The following is a 15034-nucleotide window of genomic DNA, read 5'->3' on the forward strand; positions in this document are numbered from 1 at the left end:
AACATAATTATTGATTATTAATATTAATTAAATATAATATAAATAAAATAAAAAGACACAAAATGTTAGCAGCCTTTTTTTTATTTCTTCTTTTTTTTTTTCTTCTTTTTCTCTCTGCATCTCTATTCTACTTGTGACAATACCTGTATCTATCACCAACCCTACCTTGAAGACTTTATCAATTAATTTTGGAGGTTATTATACAAGCTGCACCTCATAATCCTACTCAACTAAATATCATTCAGATTTTTTTTATTTGTTATTTTTTTTTTCTTATTTCTGTTCTTCATTCTGTTATATACCGTACCCCTTTAATCATAAAAATTGTTCGAAATCAATTGAAAAAAATGGAATTACAGAAACATTCTAATTCATTGTTTGAAACTTTCTTCAAAATTACAAAAGCCAATTCGAAGAATCACTCAAGAATTTCGAAGTCAAACATTTGAAAGAAAAAGTCAAACCGAGTGTTCTTTGAAGAATTCGACTTTGTTTTAAAGATTTTGGAGAAATTGATGATACATATAGTTTTTAGGTATGAATTAAAAACTATTTCGTGTTATACATTTTTACTATAATTCAATAAAAATCAAAAATCATTTTCTTTTTTTTTTCTATACTCGACGAGTACAGCAGCTGGACTGCTTTCTGTTTATTTTTTTATTTTTTTTTTGTTTCAATAAATAGAAACGATTGAGATAGTTATTGATGGTGTCGAAGCACTTAATTGCTGTTTCAATGTTTGGTGATTTGAGTTGGAATCGATTATACTTGGGAATGAAGAAGGAGGTAAAGAAATTACCGATTAAATACAGATGGGTTCAGTAAATAATCAAAAAAAACAAGAGCAGCAGAATGGTTTAGGAAGTGTGTTAGGTTTCGAGAGGTCACGGGTTCGAGTCCCGTCAGTGACATTTTTTTTTTGTGACTTTCTTCAAAGGTTGTTATTCCTTATTATTATTATTATTATTTCAATTATTATTATTGTTATTATTATTAAGTATTAAGAATATTATTGTTATTATTATTGTTATTGTTATTGTTAATACTAGTATTAGTAATTAAAATTGTTATCATGTAAATAAAGATTACTAATATAACTATTATTACTACTATTAATATTATCATTATTGTTATGATCATTATTATCATTAAAATATTAAAACTATTATTATTAGTATTAACATTGTTATTGTTAACATTATATATTTTAAGTAAAGTATCATTTTATTATTAGAACTATTATTATTATTATTAATTATTATTCTTGTTATTGTTATTTGTATTATTATCATTAGTTATAGTTATTATTATTATCACGTGTATTATAATTATTATTAATATTAATGTTAAAATAAGTATTAGTTATCATTATTATGATTAAGATATTATTATTATTATTATTATTATTATTATTATTATTATTATTATTATTATTATTATTAAGTATTTGAATTATTATTAATAAGCATTAAGAATGTTACTTATTATTGTTACTACCGTTAATATAAGTAGTAATTACCAACTATTATTATCGTTAACATAACCCTAGCTACAATTATGATTATTATTATTATTGTTATTACTAATAATATTATTATCAATATAAGTATTAATATTAAATACTATGATTATTAATATTATCTTTATTAATCTCAAATACTATCATTTTTAAGCAAATAAATATTTTGTACATAAAATATATTAATTATATATACTACACTTATATTAAAACTCCACATAACTATATATATATAAAACCTACTAAAATTATTTATATAAACACTTACAAACAACAAAATTATCGATTTTTAAATATAATATCAAACAAGTACGTATAACAATATATTAATATAACTATAAAAAAATATTAACCATTTGAATAAACATACAAATAAAAAATATATAATATTAATATAAAAATAATGTAATTAATAAACTTATATATATACTCATTCGAATACGATTATATGTATTAATGAATATACATATGATTTAGGTTCGTGAATTCGAGGCCAACCCTGCATTATTCTATTATTCAATGTCGTCGTATGTATTTTTACTACAAAATACAATAGGTGAGTTTCATTTGCTCCCTTTTACTCATTACATTTTTGGGCTGAGAATACATGCAATCTTTTAATAACTGTTTTGCAATATTTATATGCGTGAGTTTCATTTGCCTTTTTACCCTTTATATTTTTGGGCTGAGAATACATGCGCAATTTTTATAAATGTTTTACGAAATAGACACAAGTAATTGAAACTACATTCTATGGTTGAATTATCGAAATCGAATATGCCCCTTTTTATTAAGTCTGGTAATCTAAGAATTAGGGAACAGACACCCTAATTGACGCGAACTCTAAAGATAGATCTATCGGGCCCAACAAGCCCCATCTAAAGTACCGGATGCTTTAGTACTTCGAAATTTATATCATGTCCGAAGGAGGATCCCGGAATGATGGGGATATTCTTATATGTATATTGTGAATGTCGGTTACCAGGTGTTCAATCCATATGAATGATATTTTTGTCTCTATGCATGGGACGTAAGTTTATGAGAAATGGAAATATGAAATCTTGTGGTCTATTAAAATTATGAAATGGTTGTTTATGATAAACTAATGAACTCACCAACCTTTTGGTTGACACTTTAAAACATGTTTATTCTCAGGTATGAAAGAAACCTTCCGCCGTGCATTAGCTCATTCTAAAGACATTATTTGGAGTCGATCATCGTAATGGAACCAATTGTTGGTGACTTCGTCCAGATGGATTAGGACGGGTCCTTTCAGTTGGTATCAGAGCAGTGGTCTTAGCGAACCATGTCTGCATTAGTGTGTCTTGTAGAGACCCGTCCTAATCCATCCGGACGAAGTCCATATCGATTATAAACGATTCACAACAGTTGATTACATCGCGAGGTACTTGACCTCTATATGATACATTTTACAAACATTGCATTCGTTTTTGAAAAGATAATCTTTCATTACATCGAAGTTGACGGCATGCATACCATTTTATAATATATCTAACTATAATTGACTTAATAATAATCTTGATGAACTCAACGACTCGAATGCAACATCTTTTGAAATATGTCATGAATGACTCCAGGTAATATCTTTAAAATGAGCAATTGCACAGCGGAAGATTTCTTTCATACCTGAGAATAAACATGCTTTAAAGTGTCAACTAAAAGGTTGGTAAGTTCATTAGTTTAACATAAATAATCATTTTCATCGTTTTAATAGACCACAAGATTTGCATTTCTCATAAATATACGTCTCATGCATAGAGACAAAAATAATCATTCATATGGATTGAACACCTGGTAACCGACATTCACAATATGCATATAAGAATATTCCCATCATTCCGGGATCCTCCTTCGAACATGATATAAATTTCGAAGTACTAAAGCATCCGGTACTTTGGATGGGGCTTGTTGGGCCCGATAGATCTATCTTTAGAGTTCGCCTCAATTAGGGTGTCTGTTCCCTAATTCTTAGATTACCAGACTTAATAAAAAGGGGCATATTCGATTTCGATAATTCAACCATATAATGTAATTTCGATTACTTGTGTCTATTTCGTAAAACAGTTATAAAAGTTGCGTATGTATTCTCAGCCCAAAAATATAAAGGGTAAAAAGGCAAATGAAACTCACCGTAGTGTATCTTGTAGTAAAAATACATATGACAATATTGAACAAATGAAAATGCAGGGTTGGCCTCGGATTCACGAACCTATATCATTTGTATATTTATTAATATACATAATTGTAATCGAGCAATTATATATGTATTTATTATTAGTGATATAATTTTTATGTTAATAGCCTATATATGTCTTTTTATATGTATATATATATATATATATATATATATATATATATATATTATATATATATATATATATATATATATATATATATATATATATATATATATATATATATATATATATATTAAGTACATAACCATATTTATATAGTTAAGTTTTGTATTAAATATGTATGTATATATATATATTTATATATTTATATTTATTTTAAAAATATCTTTTGTTTATTAACTTAACTATAATACTAATAACAATAATACTAACAGTAATAATGATAGTAATATTACTAATAATGATATAATAATAATAATGAATCAATAATGCTAATTTTGATAAACTCGCGATATTTCTTAATAATGGTAGTAATAACAATTCAATCGTAAGTTGGTAAGTTTGATAAAAATGTTAATTTCAACCGTAATGCTAATTTTAAATAAAATTGTAACTTTAAAAATAGTGATACATTTAGTAATAATGTTAACAATAATAATATCTATAATACTAATACTTTTAATAATTATGATAATAATACTTGTGATAAAAGTAATGATGATGATAATAATACTAACAACTATAATTGGTACTAATACTCATATAAATGATAATAATAATACTAATAATAATGATGATACTTAATAACGATACTATTAATAACAACAATTACGATAACAATAATAATTTTTAATAATAATAATAATAATAATAATAATAATAACAATAATCATATAAATAATGATTTTTAAAGTCAAGAACTACCTTATAACTCTCTTTAAAAAGAATTGCACCAAGACGCACCAAGTGGGACTCGAACCCAAGACCTCTCGAAACAAGGAACCATCACTTAACCATTGGGCTGCCGCCCTTTTTCTGATTTAATACAGAATTCAAAATAATATATCCCGTATTTATTTTTCTGTTATATTCCCTTTTCTTCTCCAATTTGAAAATCGATCAGTGATCAATTCCTACTAACAACGAACTAGTTAATTAGTTTTAGGACCTAAAGTATATACAGAAACGTTATCTAATTAATCAAAAACAGAAATAAAATAAAATAACAAGCTGGAAACAGGTAGTTTATGAATACGTATAAACTCAATCTCAATCTAAAATTTTTAAAACGTTTTAGACAATGATTCCTGAATGAAAAAGGTTTTAAATCCTTATTAGAAACTTTCTGAATCATTAGTTTAATGTATAACATCAAAATAAAAGCGAATTTCTTGATGAACACAAAATTTGACTTTTTATAAAAATACCTTTGACTTGAAAATTCGAACTCGTGTTTAGGAATTGAGCTCTGAAATTTTACAGATAGTTTGGAATGGAGATTACAAACACAACAGCATTTACACTTTTTGAAATGGGATTCAAATTCGAGCATTTGATGAAAAGATAAAGTTACAGGGTACCGACGGTTTTTAAATGGGTTTTTCTCTCTTTTCAATTCTGATTTGCAGTTGTTTTCATAGAACGTACGTATACACTAGACATAGGATCAAGAATTGACTGACTTGTTTGTATTAACCCTGATTAGGATGCGTAACAATATCAGACAGGTAGTACAAAAATTTCTTCCATCCAGCAATTAAATAAGAAAAAGAATTAAAAAGGAAATCGATTCATATCTGTTTTTGGATGTTTCTGTAACTAAAGTTCGTGATTCTAATAACCTCAGAGACAGAAACAAATTAGCTATAGAATGATAGTAACAAGAAACAGACTCGTACCCCCTTTTTTATTTATTTAAAGTTTATATAATAAATACTAATAATTAATAAATATCTTAGTAATATTAATAATTATTTATAAATAAATCATAATAAAAATTAAAAAGAAAAATAATAATAATCATGTTAAGAATAAAATGTATTACTTCCTAATAATAATAACAAATATAGAGGTTTTTAATAAGTTTAATAATAATTATAATAATGATAATAATGATAATAATAAATATAATATTAATATTATTAATGATACTAATAATAATATTATTGATAATAATTTTAATGATAATAATAATATTTCTAATAATAATAATATAACAACTTATACATATCAATATCATATATATGTATATTTATTTGTATATTAATTATATAAAGAAACATAATATCAATAATTATATTAATAATAATAATAATAACATCAATAATAATACTTGTACATCTCAAGTTTTATCTATCTTTTTATAAATAATAATGCAAATATTACTATTAACATTTATAATAAAATAAGGGTATTAGTATAACTTTTATATTCTAACTTGTAAATAAATTCAATATGTAAAATTTACATCTTATTAATTATTTAATAATTACTAATTATATTATATATCCTATGACAACATTTATTAGATATTGAATATTTATATATTTTATAATATAATACCAATTATTAATAGGAATTCATATATGTATATATATATATATATATATATATATATATATATATATATATATATATATACATATAGTTTCATAATAACATCATATACATGTTTATATATATTCATTTTAATTATACTTAATTATTCCGTTTATTAAGTTTACATTTTTAATTATAACTAATTAAAGTGTATTTATTATTTATGCAAAGTATTATATATACTCACTTTTACATATTTATTTACCGACAATAGTTCGTGAATCATCGAGAGTAGTCGAAGGTCAATTGAATATATGAACATCTTTTCCCAAGTTTTCTAAACTCAACATTACGTACTTTTCTTATCGTATTGAAATCACATAAGGATTAAGTTTAAATTTGGTCGGAAATCCCCGGGTCACTACATGTCTAACTGATAAGATGTTAGGATGCATTAGTGAGTCTGGACTTCGACCATGTCTGCATGTCAAAAATTACCTGCTTATCATTCTTAGAGAATCACTTGCTTATCATTCTTAGTCTAGACACGTTTTACTGCATTGACTGCATGAATAGTGTATAGATAAAATTCATATCTTAGCGTATCTGCTACTTCATATCTTAGCGTATCTGTTACTGTAACTTTGTCTGACAACTCCCGTAGATTCCTCCGTAACTTATGGGATTTTAGTATTATATATGCATATGTAAATTATGTATTGCAGGGTACTAATCTACATACTATAATCTATTTCTTATCGAAAATCCTTCATCTGATCGTACGAGATGAATCCTGCAACCAGTTCGAGTCCCTCAGATTCCGATCGCTATTCCGATAGTTATTCCGACAGCTATTCCGACATAGATGTTCACCTAAGCTCCGAAAACAGCGTCATCGGCATGAATCAACCAATCGGCCATTATCAATTCATCTGATGGGTTCGTAGTAGACCTAATTAATGGAAACGCGCAGAAGGCAATCCCTTCCACCAACCGAATTCACCTCTTGACAATGACCCTGAAGCGTTTACCGGCGAACCTGTTCGAGACACCATTTTCAGTCTCATTTCCAGGGTAACTCGACAAGATTATATTCTATCCACAATTCTGAACCTTATTCATCAGCTCGTTCCGACCGACAATCATCCTGAAGTAATAAGTCAACGAACTTCGCGCTCGAATAATCAATTTGGAGATTATGGTGCAAAATGTACCAGCTTCAGCAACATCACCGGCACCAACAGTACCATCAATAACAACACCAGTACCATCAACAATCCATGCTTCAATATCATCATCTGTACTTTGAGTATGATCTTCGTTCTACGTATCATTCTACCTCATTTATCTTCGTTCGACATGACGAATATGTAATCTCTAAAGTTTTAGAGATTATTTATTCTAGTTCCAACCGAAAAGCAATTGAGTTTAATATCATATTAACTCACTAAATCCATGAATACATCTGAAGAAAATATATATGTATATATGTTTTCATAAAGATTGTAATTAAAAATTCTTTTGTACAAACTGTTAATGATGAAAATATTTTAACGGGTAGGTAATACCCGAAGAATATTTAAGATTTCACATTTATAAGTTACACTGTACACTCTTCGAACCTGATTCAACGGTCATTTACTATCCTACTTACATCCACAGATATACGTATCCGTTCACCACAGAATAACCATATTCATCCAATTTCATATTTGGATTTTGATTTATCAGAATCCAACAAGTGGCATAATGAAGAAATAATGGACACAATAAAAATTGATTAGAAACAGACTAATTGACAATATGAAATTTTGTTAAGAATCCACGCTAACTGTTCCCAGCTAATTGTTCCCAGCTAACTGATTACACTTTATTTATCGCAATTTAATTATCGCAATTTACATTCTCGCAATTTCATTTATCGTCATTTAATTTCTGTTATTTACTTTATGCACTTTATTTATCGTCATTTAATTTCTGTTATTTATTTTACGGACTTTAAATATCGGGACATGTATACAAAGTTTTGACATATCATATCGACACATCTATATATATTATTTGGAATCACCATAGACACTCTATATGCAGTAATGATCGAGTTCTCTATACAGGGTTGAGGTTGATTCTATAATAATATATACTTTGAGTTGTGATCGAGTCTGAGACGTATACGGGTCACGACACGTATTAATTAATTCGAATATTGTATATTAAACTATATATGAATTATTGGACTGTTACTGTGGACTATCGACTGTGGACTAATAACATTGGACAATTAAAATGAAATAAAATATTGATTATAATATATGAAACTAAACAATTCTTCAAGTTGCCACTTGATTTCATCTTAAACCTTATTTGTATCTTGACGATTACAATCTGCGTTCAAACCTTTCATGATTCTTGAAAACACCTCAATCGAGAGAATGAACCAACCGCACTTCATCTACGGAAGGAAAGATATATGCATATAGATATGCACCTGAGAAATTCTCGGTAACTGAGTAAAAGTTTAACACGTAGCTGCGTCATATCCTTTGGCATTTATTAGCAAAAATAACTTTGCGATTCCTTTTCAAAGTAGCAAATTTTGTCACAGCTTCAGCAAATCAACTTCGAGTTTTAGTTCGAAACAACCTTATTATCACCTTGATTTATGTGTATGTTCTTTTATTGTTACCGGGGAACCTTTTATATTCCACCATAATACCGTCAGCGTTTAATCATCTAAAAACACAATTCTCTTGAAATCACCTTGGATCGATAACCAACGATTCAGATATGGTAGCAGTAAATGTAGAGGAATCGGCAATCAGTACTTTGAAAACTCACAGCATATCTACATCAACAGTTATATGTATAACAATTATCTTTTAGAATAATGATCTTCCATTCCGAAATTCTGAAAAGCACTCAGTCACAAATCAATACTCTGAATGTTGAAAAAGTTGAATGAAGCAGCAGAAACCATAGACAACCGTAAACGACCTTAATCATCAAAAGTTTGATGATAAAGAATAGTATGTTGAAAAAGCTCAGAAAAGTTGGAACTGGAAAACGGATTGAGCTAACCACGAAGGAGACCAAGGACAAATACAAGGACCATACCATATATTCAAAGAATCCAGGTAACTCTGGATCTGATGAAACCTTCAACGAATATCTTGCTCCGTACTTATGTTAAAATCTTGCGGAAAATCTTCTTCATCAACCATCGAACTTAGAAATTTCAAAATATCATCATCAATATCTTTGATATTTCTGAGGATATTTTCATAAATATTCTCGTCCGAAATTATATACCTCTTCGTGCTTCCTGTGTATCATTATATATTGGAAACATTCAATAGAAAATTTAGTACTGAAAAGCAGATTATGCGAAACTATGAAGAAATCCGTGGACAAATCACAAAGAATAAGTTTGACTTCAAAGAATCCAAATGATTCAATGCCTGCTGAAATCTTTAGCGAATACCTTGCTTCTGACTCCAAACTCTTGCGGACAAATTTTCTTCACCATTCTTCGATATTAGAAATACCAAGATATCATTGTATCTTTCGTTATAAATATCCACCATATTTCTGAAGATAATTTCATAACTATTCTTATCTGAAATCATAAATCTCTTCGTGCTATCAGAGTTACATCATATACAAACTGTTAGTTTCTATATTCTGTAAACTTTCGAGCTTAAAATATGAATGTTATTGAAATAATGTTGGGAACTGATGCATGAGTTAGTATAATATAATGACACTTGATCAACGTGATTATATTACAGTAATTCATGCTGAGTTTCTTATGGGACGTGATGATTCACAAAAAAAAAAAAAAAACGTCATCACGTGCCATGTTACATAACTCTTTCATTCTGCTTAACTTCTGAACATATCAAGAAAGTATGTTCTTGATAGTTCTATTCTCAGTGACTCAGGTAATTTGACAAATCAAATCGTGATATTACGTTCTTTCTTGGTTAGAACATTAAATTCATTCGAAACTCCGTACTTACGAATTCTGGACCGTTGCTCGCTTTACTAAAGGACGAGAGGATAATAAAAAGGCAAAGCGATCCAAAATATAAGAAAAAAAATATATATATATATAAAGCCCGATAACAACACATAAATTACAAACCGTGTATAACAATGTTTATCGCAACATAAAGATTCGGGAGAATTAAAAACATTATAATCCCAAGGGCGAAATAAAAGAAAGCAAATTCCTCTGGTGGAAGATGGAAAAAAAGAATGATTGTTGCAATAGTAAGGATAAGGATAAGAATCAGAACTAGATTAAGCACTTTCATAAACTTTTGAATTTGAGAATTGGGTATGGGAATGGTAAAGGTAACGGAACGGAAGAAATTAATTTATAGAGAAATATCTGATAGTGAAAATCAAGGCAGATCTCCGCATTTAATTAGAAAGATCCTAAATTCCTGATTTGCCGAAGAATCAAATCTTTTAGATTTCGAAGATTTTCTTTAAATCCCTTGAATTCCGAAATTCAACCCTGACTCTGTCAAAAGTTAAGATGAATCTTTACTATCTTATTTCACTCTTTGGTGATAGCTTCATTCGTACTCTTCGAGTGATCGAATTATCTTATCCATATTATTCAACAGTAATAAAACTCTATTTATCAGCTCATATGAGTCATGAAGACATTCTTATTGTTATTCATGACCATCCCACTCAAATTTCGGGACAAAATTTCTTTAACGGGTAGGTACTGTGACGACCCGAGAATTTTCGATCAAATTTAAACTTAATCTTTATATGGTTTCGACATAATAAGCAAAGTCTGTAATATTGAGTCTCAAAATTTTGGAAACTATTTCATGAAAACATTTAACCATGACCATGTCCAATGATTCACGAACCATTTCATTGTAAAAAGAAATGTATATATATATAAATAACAATACATGTAAATAAATTATATTATATATATATATATATATATGAACTATTATGTGATTTATAAAGAATACTTAAACTTTTTATTTAAAACTGTTTATCCAAATATAAAGAGTAGGTGGAATATACATAATTTGTCAACGATTAATAAAATAGTAAATGAGTAAGGTTATACTTTGAGTTTAATTGTTTTAATGTATATAATTAATACATTCATCTAAGTGATAAAAACTGGATATGTAAAACATAAATTATATTTAGTAATTTGAATGTGTATATGATGTATAAACATAAATATTATTATATGTATATCGATAAAATGTATAAATGTTAAATATATGTTATTATTAAATAATACATAATATGTAATATTAATATATAAAAATATAAATGCTACACTAATACTAATATTAATACTTTTACCATTATCATCAAATATTAATACTAATATATGTATTATTGATATTATTATAATATATAATATATAGATAAAAAAAAAAAATTTAAAACATGTAAGTTTGTTATATCTTGTTTATTATTAGTATTTTTATTATTATTAAGATATTATTACTACCATTTATCATATAGGATCATTATTATTAAAAGTTATTTTTTTTATAAGTTATTATCATTATCATTAATATTATTATTAGTATTATTTTGATATTTTTATTTTATTAATATAATTACTAACATAATTATTGATTATTAATATTAATTAAATATAATATAAATAAAATAAAAAGACACAAAATGTTAGCAGCCTTTTTTTTATTTCTTCTTTTTTTTTTCTTCTTTTTCTCTCTGCATCTCTATTCTACTTGTGACAAAACCTGTATCTATCACCAACCCTACCTTGAAGACTTTATCAATTAATTTTGGAGGTTATTATATAAGCTGCACCTCATAATCCTACTCAACTAAATATCATTCAGATTTTTTTTATTTGTTATTTTTTTTTCTTATTTCTGTTCTTCATTCTGTTATATACCGTACCCCTTTAATCATAAAAATTGTTCGAAATCAATTGAAAAAAATGGAATTACAGAAACATTCTAATTCATTGTTTGAAACTTTCTTCAAAATTACAAAAGCCAATTCGAAGAATCACTCAAGAATTTCGAAGTCAAACGTTTGAAAGAAAAAGTCAAACCGAGTGTTCTTTGAAGAATTCGACTTTGTTTTAAAGATTTTGGAGAAATTGATGATACATATAGTTTTTAGGTATGAATTAAAAACTATTTCGTGTTATACATTTTTACTATAATTCAATAAAAAACAAAAATCATTTTCTTTTTTTTTTCTATACTCGACGAGTACAGCAGCTGGACTGCTTTCTGTTTTTTTTTATTTTTTTTTTTATTTTTGTTTTGTTTCAATAAATAGAAACGATTGAGATAGTTATTGATGGTGTCGAAGCACTTAATTGCTGTTTCAATGTTTGGTGATTTGAGTTGGAATCGATTATACTTGGGAATGAAAAAGGAGGTAAAGAAATTACCGATTAAATACAGATGGGTTCAGTAAATAATCAAAAAAAACAAGAGCAGCAGAATGGTTTAGGAAGTGTGTTGGGTTTCGAGAGGTCACGGGTTCGAGTCCCGTCAGTGACATTTTTTTTTTGTGACTTTCTTCAAAGGTTGTTATTCCTTATTATTATTATTATTGTTATTATTATTAAGTATTAAGAATATTATTGTTATTATTATTGTTATTGTTATTGTTAATACTAGTATTAGTAATTAAAATTGTTATCATGTAAATAAAGATTACTAATATAACTATTATTACTACTATTAATATTATCATTATTGTTATGATCATTATTATCATTAAAATATTAAAACTATTATTATTAGTATTAACATTGTTATTGTTAACATTATATATTTTAAGTAAAGTATCATTTTATTATTAGAACTATTATTATTATTATTAATTATTATTCTTGTTATTGTTATTTGTATTATTATCATTAGTTATAGTTATTATTATTATCACGTGTATTATAATTATTATTAATATTAATGTTAAAATAAGTATTAGTTATCATTATTATGATTAAGATATTATTATTATTATTATTATTATTATTATTATTATTATTATTATTATTATTAAGTATTTGAATTATTATTAATAAGCATTAAGAATGTTACTTATTATTGTTACTACCGTTAATATAAGTAGTAATTACCAACTATTATTATCGTTAACATAACCCTAGCTACAATTATGATTATTATTATTATTGTTATTACTAATAATATTATTATCAATATAAGTATTAATATTAAATACTACGATTATTAATATTATCTTTATTAATCTCAAATACTATCATTTTTAAGCAAATAAATATTTTGTACATAAAATATATTAATTATATATACTACACTTATATTAAAACTCCACATAACTATATATATATAAAACCTACTAAAATTATTTATATAAACACTTACAAACAACAAAATTATCGATTTTTAAATATAATATCAAACAAGTACGTATAACAATATATTAATATAACTATAAAAAATATTAACCATTTGAATAAACATACAAATAAAAAATATATAATATTAATATAAAAATAATGTAATTAATAAACTTATATATATACTCATTCGAATACGATTATATGTATTAATGAATATACATATGATTTAGGTTCGTGAATCCGAGGCCAACCCTGCATTGTTCTGTTATTCAATGTCGTCGTATGTATTTTTACTACAAAATACAGTAGGTGAGTTTCATTTGCTCCCTTTTACTCATTACATTTTTGGGCTGAGAATACATGCAATCTTTTAATAACTGTTTTGCAATATTTATATGCGTGAGTTTCATTTGCCTTTTTACCCTTTATATTTTTGGGCTGAGAATACATGCGCAATTTTGATAAATGTTTTACGAAATAGACACAAGTAATTGAAACTACATTCTATGGTTGAATTATCGAAATCGAATATGCCTCTTTTTATTAAGTCTGGTAATCTAAGAATTAGGGAACAGACACCCTAATTGACGCGAACTCTAAAGATAGATCTATCGGGCCCAACAAGCCCCATCCAAAGTACCGGATGCTTTAGTACTTCGAAATTTATATCATGTTCGAAGGAGGATCCCGGAATGATGGGGATATTCTTATATGTATATTGTGAATGTCGATTACCAGGTGTTCAATCCATATGAATGATATTTTTGTCTCTATGCATGGGACGTAAGTTTATGAGAAATGGAAATATGAAATCTTGTGGTCTATTAAAATTATGAAATGGTTGTTTATGATAAACTAATGAACTCACCAACCTTTTGGTTGACACTTTAAAACATGTTTATTCTCAGGTATGAAAGAAACCTTCCGCTGTGCATTAGCTCATTCTAAAGACATTATTTGGAGTCGATCATCGTAATGGAACCAATTGTTGGTGACTTCGTCCAGATGGATTAGGACGGGTCCTTTCAGATGTGATAGCTGCGTGTTTGCTTAGGCCTTGATTTTATTGCGGTGTCGTTGGAGGTGACGTTTATGGTTGCCGGTGCGGCTGTCGCCGGTAGCATTAACGGCATCGTAATTTGTTGAAAGTCTATTCGGGTTACTGACGGAACCGCCACTTGCCCGATTCAAGTGTGTAGTCCATAAACAGATTCAGTTATGTTCCTTCTTCTTCACTCTTTTTTCGTTTCTTTGGGTGGACTTAGAGCTCGATTTTAGGGTTTTCTTTTTGAATTTCGACTACGGTCATAAGTTGTTTGATCTTTTGATTCATAATGGTTTCTATTTTTTTTATGATACTAATGTTGTCGCATTTGTTTAAATTTTGTTCTACTAACTGTGTGATTTCGTTAAAAAAATTATTTTTGTTACTGCAGGTTTGGA

Source organism: Rutidosis leptorrhynchoides, chromosome 2 (assembly GCF_046630445.1).
Source record: "Rutidosis leptorrhynchoides isolate AG116_Rl617_1_P2 chromosome 2, CSIRO_AGI_Rlap_v1, whole genome shotgun sequence".
NCBI classification, from domain to species: Eukaryota; Viridiplantae; Streptophyta; class Magnoliopsida; order Asterales; family Asteraceae; genus Rutidosis; species Rutidosis leptorrhynchoides.